This window comes from Euprymna scolopes, unplaced genomic scaffold (genome assembly GCF_053919585.1).
Source record: "Euprymna scolopes isolate OS-2025 unplaced genomic scaffold, ASM5391958v1 sca135, whole genome shotgun sequence".
NCBI lineage: Eukaryota > Metazoa > Mollusca > Cephalopoda > Sepiida > Sepiolidae > Euprymna > Euprymna scolopes.
In genome coordinates, this window is record NW_027633142.1 from 1 (window position 1) to 10,000 (window position 10,000).

Sequence of the window (10,000 nt, forward strand, 5' to 3'; positions counted from 1 at the left end):
TTTTCTCAATTTATTTACAAAATACATCTTTAAAATAAAACTTTACAAAACAAAATATCACAATTTACAAAAACTTTTACAATACCAACGTAATCACTAAATAATAATCATATATAATATTAATTCATACTTTCTTTCGCCATTAGTAGCCGAAAAACTTCGCATGAGGACAAACTAAGTAAGAAAAAACAAAACACGCGAGCGTTTAGAATTTACACTCACTCATCACTTTCACATGATCAATTTAAAAGCTAAAGCGAAAATCCACTTGCGCACCAGCTAGCGTTTTAAAGGACATATAACCAAATATTAATCACTTAAAAACGACTAGCCAGCACGATAAGTGCCGGGAATCCACTAATGAATAGTGCAGCCTGCTATTTAAGGGGCAGTAAGTCTGGCAGAACTTAATGAAAAGTGCAAAAAAAAAAAAAAAAAAAAAGTCTTATTAAAAATGTGTGTGTGAATAAATAAGTAAATTGCGTGAGGTAGGAAATGTAAGGTTCTAGTCTAATGTTAGGTGGTCGCTTACGGCTACATCACGTTGCAAACACCGGCCCTCGCCCGATCACCGCAGTTAAGCAACGTCCAGCTTGGTTAGTACTTAGATGGTTGACCGGCGCTTCTTCGGAATATCAGGTGCTGTAACGATGTATTTTCTTTTCCTTATCCAAACAACAACACGATGACTTGTAAAAAAACGTTCCTATTATCTTTGAAAATTCATTGAAAGAAAATATAGTTTTCAGCATTGTGTGATTACTCTCATGATTGCTATATTTAAGTGATTTGAATTTTATTCCAAATACACAGGCTTCAAGTAGAAGCGTTAAAAGTAAGTCTCCGGCTGTGGATGCGGGGAGCGAACGCTGACATTTGTTAGAATTAAAGAAAAAGTTGAACTAATTAGATTTTCCAATGAAAAACAATAACATTTTTTGAATTTATCAAAAAAAAAAAAAAAAAAAGAAAAAGAGAAATGCTTACAGCACCTGGTATTCCCAAGCGGTCACCCATCTAAGTACTGACCAGGCTCTACGTTGCTTAACTTCGGTGATCGGACGAGAACCGGTGTTTTCAACGTGATATGGCCGTAAACAGAAATTAAACATTATCTTAACTATACAAACAAAACTTTACTTCCTCCTTTACTCTATTTACTTTACAACACTTTTCGATAATTAAACTTTACTTTTACAATTCCATTAATTTCACTTTTAAAAAACACATTATTATCTTTCAACACACTACAAAACAATAATATCTCCTCTCTCTCAAATACAAATACAAACCGTGTCACACGAACACGCGTCGCCGTCCCCCCGCACAAAAACATCTTCTTTCAACTTATAATACACTGCTTTTCTCAATTTATTTACAAAATACATCTTTAAAATAAAACTTTACAAAAAAAAAATATCACAATTTACAAAAACTTTTACAATACCAACGTAATCACTAAATAATAATCATATATAATATTAATTCATACTTTCTTTCGCCATTAGTAGCCGAAAAACTTCGCATGAGGACAAACTAAGTAAGAAAAAACAAAACACGCGAGCGTTTAGAATTTACACTCACTCATCACTTTCACATGATCAATTTAAAAGCTAAAGCGAAAATCCACTTGCGCACCAGCTAGCGTTTTAAAGGACATATAACCAAATATTAATCACTTAAAAACGACTAGCCAGCACGATAAGTGCCGGGAATCCACTAATGAATAGTGCAGCCTGCTATTTAAGGGGCAGTAAGTCTGGCAGAACTTAATGAAAAGTGCAAAAAAAAAAAAAAAAAAAAAAGTCTTATTAAAAATGTGTGTGTGAATAAATAAGTAAATTGCGTGAGGTAGGAAATGTAAGGTTCTAGTCTAATGTTAGGTGGTCGCTTACGGCTACATCACGTTGCAAACACCGGCCCTTGCCCGATCACCGCAGTTAAGCAACGTCCAGCTTGGTTAGTACTTAGATGGTTGACCGCTTCGGAATATCAAGTGCTAAGGATGTATTTTCTTTTCCTTATCCAAAACAACTACACGATGACTTGAAAAACTTTCCTATTATCTTTGAAAATTCATTGAAAGAAAATATAGTTTTCAGCATTGTGTGATTACTCTCATGATTGCTATATTTAAGTGATTTGAATTTTATTCCAAATACACAGGCTTCAAGTAGAAGCGTTAAAAGTAAGTCTCCGGCTGTGGATGCGGGGAGCGAACGCTGACATTTGTTAGAATTCAAGAAAAAGTTGAACTAATTAGATTTTCCAATGAAAAACAATAACATTTTTTGAATTTATCTAAAAAAAAAGAAAAAGAGAAATGCTTACAGCACCTGGTATTCCCAAGCGGTCACCCATCTAAGTACTGACCAGGCTCTACGTTGCTTAACTTCGGTGATCGGACGAGAACCGGTGTTTTCAACGTGATATGGCCGTAAACAAAAATTAAACATTATCTTAACTATAAAAACAAAACTTTACTTCCTCCTTTACTCTATTTACTTTACAACACTTTTCGCTAATTAAACTTTACTTTTACAATTCCATTAATTTCACTTTTAAAAAACACATTATTATCTTTCACCACACAATAATATCTCCTCTCTCTCAAATACAAATACAAACCGTGTCACACGAACACGCGTCCCCCCGCACAAAAACATCTTCTTTCAACTTATAATACACTGCTTTTCTCAATTTATTTACAAAATACATCTTTAAAATAAAACTTTACAAAAAAAATATCACAATTTACAAAAACTTTTACAATACCAACGTAATCACTAAATAATAATCATATATAATATTAATTCATACTTTCTTTCGCCATTAGTAGCCGAAAAACTTCGCATGAGGACAAACTAAGTAAGAAAAAACAAAACACGCGAGCGTTTAGAATTTACACTCACTCATCACTTTCACATGATCAATTTAAAAGCTAAAGCGAAAATCCACTTGCGCACCAGCTAGCGTTTTAAAGGACATATAACCAAATATTAATCACTTAAAAACGACTAGCCAGCACGATAAGTGCCGGGAATCCACTAATGAATAGTGCAGCCTGCTATTTAAGGGGCAGTAAGTCTGGCAGAACTTAATGAAAAGTGCAAAAAAAAAAAGAAAAAAAAAAAGTCTTATTAAAAATGTGTGTGTGAATAAATAAGTAAATTGCGTGAGGTAGGAAATGTAAGGTTCTAGTCTAATGTTAGGTGGTCGCTTACGGCTACATCACGTTGCAAACACCGGCCCTTGCCCGATCACCGCAGTTAAGCAACGTCCAGCTTGGTTAGTACTTAGATGGTTGACCGCTTCGGAATATCAAGTGCTAAGGATGTATTTTCTTTTCCTTATCCAAACAACAACACGATGACTTGTAAAAAAACGTTCCTATTATCTTTGAAAATTCATTGAAAGAAAATATAGTTTTCAGCATTGTGTGATTACTCTCATGATTGCTATATTTAAGTGATTTGAATTTTATTCCAAATACACAGGCTTCAAGTAAAAGCGTTAAAAGTAAGTCTCCGGCTGTGGATGCGGGGAGCGAACGCTGACATTTGTTAGAATTAAAGAAAAAGTTGAACTAATTAGATTTTCCAATGAAAAACAATAACATTTTTTGAATTTATCAAAAAAAAAAAAAAAAAAAAGAAAAAGAGAAATGCTTACAGCACCTGGTATTCCCAAGCGGTCACCCATCTAAGTACTGACCAGGCTCTACGTTGCTTAACTTCGGTGATCGGACGAGAACCGGTGTTTTCAACGTGATATGGCCGTAAACAGAAATTAAACATTATCTTAACTATACAAACAAAACTTTACTTCCTCCTTTACTCTATTTACTTTAACACACTTTTCGATAATTAAACTTTACTTTTACAATTCCATTAATTTCACTTTTAAAAAACACATTATTATCTTTCAACACACTACAAAACAATAATATCTCCTCTCTCTCAAATACAAATACAAACCGTGTCACACGAACACGCGTCCCCCCGCACAAAAACATCTTCTTTCAACTTATAATACACTGCTTTTCTCAATTTATTTACAAAATACATCTTTAAAATAAAACTTTACAAAACAAAATATCACAATTTACAAAAACTTTTACAATACCAACGTAATCACTAAATAATAATCATATATAATATTAATTCATACTTTCTTTCGCCATTAGTAGCCGAAAAACTTCGCATGAGGACAAACTAAGTAAGAAAAAACAAAACACGCGAGCGTTTAGAATTTACACTCACTCATCACTTTCACATGATCAATTTAAAAGCTAAAGCGAAAATCCACTTGCGCACCAGCTAGCGTTTTAAAGGACATATAACCAAATATTAATCACTTAAAAACGACTAGCCAGCACGATAAGTGCCGGGAATCCACTAATGAATAGTGCAGCCTGCTATTTAAGGGGCAGTAAGTCTGGCAGAACTTAATGAAAAGTGCAAAAAAAAAAAAAAAAAAAAAAGTCTTATTAAAAATGTGTGTGTGAATAAATAAGTAAATTGCGTGAGGTAGGAAATGTAAGGTTCTAGTCTAATGTTAGGTGGTCGCTTACGGCTACATCACGTTGCAAACACCGGCCCTCGCCCGATCACCGCAGTTAAGCAACGTCCAGCTTGGTTAGTACTTAGATGGTTGACCGGCGCTTCTTCGGAATATCAGGTGCTGTAACGATGTATTTTCTTTTCCTTATCCAAACAACAACACGATGACTTGTAAAAAAACGTTCCTATTATCTTTGAAAATTCATTGAAAGAAAATATAGTTTTCAGCATTGTGTGATTACTCTCATGATTGCTATATTTAAGTGATTTGAATTTTATTCCAAATACACAGGCTTCAAGTAGAAGCGTTAAAAGTAAGTCTCCGGCTGTGGATGCGGGGAGCGAACGCTGACATTTGTTAGAATTAAAGAAAAAGTTGAACTAATTAGATTTTCCAATGAAAAACAATAACATTTTTTGAATTTATCAAAAAAAAAAAAAAAAAGAAAAAGAGAAATGCTTACAGCACCTGGTATTCCCAAGCGGTCACCCATCTAAGTACTGACCAGGCTCTACGTTGCTTAAATTCGGTGATCGGACGAGAACCGGTGTTTTCAACGTGATATGGCCGTAAACAAAAATTAAACATTATCTTAACTATACAAACAAAACTTTACTTCCTCCTTTACTCTATTTACTTTACAACACTTTTCGCTAATTAAACTTTACTTTTACAATTACATTACTTTCACTTTTTAAAAACACATTATTATCTTTCACCACACTACAAAACAATAATATCTCCTCTCTCTCAAATACAAATACAAACCGTGTCACACGAACACGCGTCCCCCCGCACAAAAACATCTTCTTTCAACTTATAATACACTGCTTTTCTCAATTTATTTACAAAATACATCTTTAAAATAAAACTTTACAAAAAAAAATATCACAATTTACAAAAACTTTTACAATACCAACGTAATCACTAAATAATAATCATATATAATATTAATTCATACTTTCTTTCGCCATTAGTAGCCGAAAAACTTCGCATGAGGACAAACTAAGTAAGAAAAAACAAAACACGCGAGCGTTTAGAATTTACACTCACTCATCACTTTCACATGATCAATTTAAAAGCTAAAGCGAAAATCCACTTGCGCACCAGCTAGCGTTTTAAAGGACATATAACCAAATATTAATCACTTAAAAACGACTAGCCAGCACGATAAGTGCCGGGAATCCACTAATGAATAGTGCAGCCTGCTATTTAAGGGGCAGTAAGTCTGGCAGAACTTAATGAAAAGTGCAAAAAAAAAAAAAAAAAAAAAAAAAAGTCTTATTAAAAATGTGTGTGTGAATAAATAAGTAAATTGCGTGAGGTAGGAAATGTAAGGTTCTAGTCTAATGTTAGGTGGTCGCTTACGGCTACATCACGTTGCAAACACCGGCCCTCGCCCGATCACCGCAGTTAAGCAACGTCCAGCTTGGTTAGTACTTAGATGGTTGACCGGCGCTTCTTCGGAATATCAGGTGCTGTAACGATGTATTTTCTTTTCCTTATCCAAACAACAACACGATGACTTGTAAAAAAACGTTCCTATTATCTTTGAAAATTCATTGAAAGAAAATATAGTTTTCAGCATTGTGTGATTACTCTCATGATTGCAATATTTAAGTGATTTGAATTTTATTCCAAATACACAGGCTTCAAGTAGAAGCGTTAAAAGTAAGTCTCCGGCTGTGGATGCGGGGAGCGAACGCTGACATTTGTTAGAATTAAAGAAAAAGTTGAACTAATTAGATTTTCCAATGAAAAACAATAACATTTTTTGAATTTATCAAAAAAAAAAAAAAAAAAGAAAAAGAGAAATGCTTACAGCACCTGGTATTCCCAAGCGGTCACCCATCTAAGTACTGACCAGGCTCTACGTTGCTTAACTTCGGTGATCGGACGAGAACCGGTGTTTTCAACGTGATATGGCCGTAAACAGAAATTAAACATTATCTTAACTATACAAACAAAACTTTACTTCCTCCTTTACTCTATTTACTTTAACACACTTTTCGATAATTAAACTTTACTTTTACAATTCCATTAATTTCACTTTTAAAAAACACATTATTATCTTTCAACACACTACAAAACAATAATATCTCCTCTCTCTCAAATACAAATACAAACCGTGTCACACGAACACGCGTCCCCCCGCACAAAAACATCTTCTTTCAACTTATAATACACTGCTTTTCTCAATTTATTTACAAAATACATCTTTAAAATAAAACTTTACAAAACAAAATATCACAATTTACAAAAACTTTTACAATACCAACGTAATCACTAAATAATAATCATATATAATATTAATTCATACTTTCTTTCGCCATTAGTAGCCGAAAAACTTCGCATGAGGACAAACTAAGTAAGAAAAAACAAAACACGCGAGCGTTTAGAATTTACACTCACTCATCACTTTCACATGATCAATTTAAAAGCTAAAGCGAAAATCCACTTGCGCACCAGCTAGCGTTTTAAAGGACATATAACCAAATATTAATCACTTAAAAACGACTAGCCAGCACGATAAGTGCCGGGAATCCACTAATGAATAGTGCAGCCTGCTATTTAAGGGGCAGTAAGTCTGGCAGAACTTAATGAAAAGTGCAAAAAAAAAAAAAAAAAAAAAGTCTTATTAAAAATGTGTGTGTGAATAAATAAGTAAATTGCGTGAGGTAGGAAATGTAAGGTTCTAGTCTAATGTTAGGTGGTCGCTTACGGCTACATCACGTTGCAAACACCGGCCCTCGCCCGATCACCGCAGTTAAGCAACGTCCAGCTTGGTTAGTACTTAGATGGTTGACCGGCGCTTCTTCGGAGGTGCTGTAACGATGTATTTTCTTTTCCTTATCCAAACAACAACACGATGACTTGTAAAAAAACGTTCCTATTATCTTTGAAAATTCATTGAAAGAAAATATAGTTTTCAGCATTGTGTGATTACTCTCATGATTGCTATATTTAAGTGATTTGAATTTTATTCCAAATACACAGGCTTCAAGTAGAAGCGTTAAAAGTAAGTCTCCGGCTGTGGATGCGGGGAGCGAACGCTGACATTTGTTAGAATTAAAGAAAAAGTTGAACTAATTAGATTTTCCAATGAAAAACAATAACATTTTTTGAATTTATCAAAAAAAAAAAAAAAAAAAAAAGAAAAAGAGAAATGCTTACAGCACCTGGTATTCCCAAGCGGTCACCCATCTAAGTACTGACCAGGCTCTACGTTGCTTAACTTCGGTGATCGGACGAGAACCGGTGTTTTCAACGTGATATGGCCGTAAACAAAAATTAAACATTATCTTAACTATACAAACAAAACTTTACTTCCTCCTTTACTCTATTTACTTTACAACACTTTTCGCTAATTAAACTTTACTTTTACAATTACATTAATTTCACTTTTAAAAAACACATTATTATCTTTCACCACACTACAAAACAATAATATCTCCTCTCTCTCAAACACAAATACAAACCGTGTCACACGAACACGCGTCCCCCCGCACAAAAACATCTTCTTTCAACTTATAATACACTGCTTTTCTCAATTTATTTACAAAATACATCTTTAAAATAAAACTTTACAAAACAAAATATCACAATTTACAAAAACTTTTACAATACCAACGTAATCACTAAATAATAATCATATATAATATTAATTCATACTTTCTTTCGCCATTAGTAGCCGAAAAACTTCGCATGAGGACAAACTAAGTAAGAAAAAACAAAACACGCGAGCGTTTAGAACTTACACTCAGTCATCACTTATACATGATCAATTTAAAAGCTAAAGCGAAAATCCACTTGCGCACCAGCTAGCGTTTTAAAGGACATATAACCAAATATTAATCACTTAAAAACGACTAGCCAGCACGATAAGTGCCGGGAATCCACTAATGAATAGTGCAGCCTGCTATTTAAGGGGCAGTAAGTCTGGCAGAACTTAATGAAAAGTGCAAAAAAAAAAAAAAAAAAAAAGTCTTATTAAAAATGTGTGTGTGAATAAATAAGTAAATTGCGTGAGGTAGGAAATGTAAGGTTCTAGTCTAATGTTAGGTGGTCGCTTACGGCTACATCACGTTGCAAACACCGGCCCTCGCCCGATCACCGCAGTTAAGCAACGTCCAGCTTGGTTAGTACTTAGATGGTTGACCGGCGCTTCTTCGGAATATCAGGTGCTGTAACGATGTATTTTCTTTTCCTTATCCAAACAACAACACGATGACTTGTAAAAAAACGTTCCTATTATCTTTGAAAATTCATTGAAAGAAAATATAGTTTTCAGCATTGTGTGATTACTCTCATGATTGCTATATTTAAGTGATTTGAATTTTATTCCAAATACACAGGCTTCAAGTAGAAGCGTTAAAAGTAAGTCTCCGGCTGTGGATGCGGGGAGCGAACGCTGACATTTGTTAGAATTAAAGAAAAAGTTGAACTAATTAGATTTTCCAATGAAAAACAATAACATTTTTTGAATTTATCAAAAAAAAAAAAAAAAAAAAAGAAAAAGAGAAATGCTTACAGCACCTGGTATTCCCAAGCGGTCACCCATCTAAGTACTGACCAGGCTCTACGTTGCTTAACTTCGGTGATCGGACGAGAACCGGTGTTTTCAACGTGATATGGCCGTAAACAAAAATTAAACATTATCTTAACTATACAAACAAAACTTTACTTCCTCCTTTACTCTATTTACTTTACAACACTTTTCGCTAATTAAACTTTACTTTTACAATTACATTACTTTCACTTTTTAAAAACACATTATTATCTTTCACCACACTACAAAACAATAATATCTCCTCTCTCTCAAATACAAATACAAACCGTGTCACACGAACACGCGTCCCCCCGCACAAAAACATCTTCTTTCAACTTATAATACACTGCTTTTCTCAATTTATTTACAAAATACATCTTTAAAATAAAACTTTACAAAAAAAAATATCACAATTTACAAAAACTTTTACAATACCAACGTAATCACTAAATAATAATCATATATAATATTAATTCATACTTTCTTTCGCCATTAGTAGCCGAAAAACTTCGCATGAGGACAAACTAAGTAAGAAAAAACAAAACACGCGAGCGTTTAGAATTTACACTCACTCATCACTTTCACATGATCAATTTAAAAGCTAAAGCGAAAATCCACTTGCGCACCAGCTAGCGTTTTAAAGGACATATAACCAAATATTAATCACTTAAAAACGACTAGCCAGCACGATAAGTGCCGGGAATCCACTAATGAATAGTGCAGCCTGCTATTTAAGGGGCAGTAAGTCTGGCAGAACTTAATGAAAAGTGCAAAAAAAAAAAAAAAAAAAAAAAGTCTTATTAAAAATGTGTGTGTGAATAAATAAGTAAATTGCGTGAGGTAGGAAATGTAAGGTTCTAGTCTAATGTTAGGTGGTCGCTTACGGCT

General features: G+C 33.8%; 7 non-coding genes across 7 annotated transcripts; all 7 read right to left on the bottom strand.

Moving 5' to 3' along the window:
- Window positions 1-980: 980 nt before the first annotated feature.
- On the bottom strand, window positions 981-1,099 carry LOC145273658 (5S ribosomal RNA). Its single transcript, XR_013866457.1, has one exon. It is a non-coding gene; the product is annotated as a 5S ribosomal RNA (ribosomal RNA).
- Window positions 1,100-2,324: 1,225 nt separating this feature from the next.
- LOC145273671 (5S ribosomal RNA) lies at window positions 2,325-2,443 on the bottom strand. The gene has a single exon (XR_013866468.1). It is a non-coding gene; the product is annotated as a 5S ribosomal RNA (ribosomal RNA).
- A 1,222-nt stretch (window positions 2,444-3,665) lies between these two features.
- Window positions 3,666-3,784, bottom strand: LOC145273683 (5S ribosomal RNA). Its single transcript, XR_013866479.1, has one exon. It is a non-coding gene; the product is annotated as a 5S ribosomal RNA (ribosomal RNA).
- Window positions 3,785-5,019: 1,235 nt separating this feature from the next.
- Window positions 5,020-5,138, bottom strand: LOC145273691 (5S ribosomal RNA). The gene has a single exon (XR_013866487.1). It is a non-coding gene; the product is annotated as a 5S ribosomal RNA (ribosomal RNA).
- A 1,240-nt stretch (window positions 5,139-6,378) lies between these two features.
- LOC145273695 (5S ribosomal RNA) lies at window positions 6,379-6,497 on the bottom strand. Its single transcript, XR_013866490.1, has one exon. It is a non-coding gene; the product is annotated as a 5S ribosomal RNA (ribosomal RNA).
- A 1,233-nt stretch (window positions 6,498-7,730) lies between these two features.
- LOC145273696 (5S ribosomal RNA) lies at window positions 7,731-7,849 on the bottom strand. Its single transcript, XR_013866491.1, has one exon. It is a non-coding gene; the product is annotated as a 5S ribosomal RNA (ribosomal RNA).
- A 1,238-nt stretch (window positions 7,850-9,087) lies between these two features.
- Window positions 9,088-9,206, bottom strand: LOC145273660 (5S ribosomal RNA). Its single transcript, XR_013866458.1, has one exon. It is a non-coding gene; the product is annotated as a 5S ribosomal RNA (ribosomal RNA).
- Window positions 9,207-10,000: the final 794 nt, after the last annotated feature.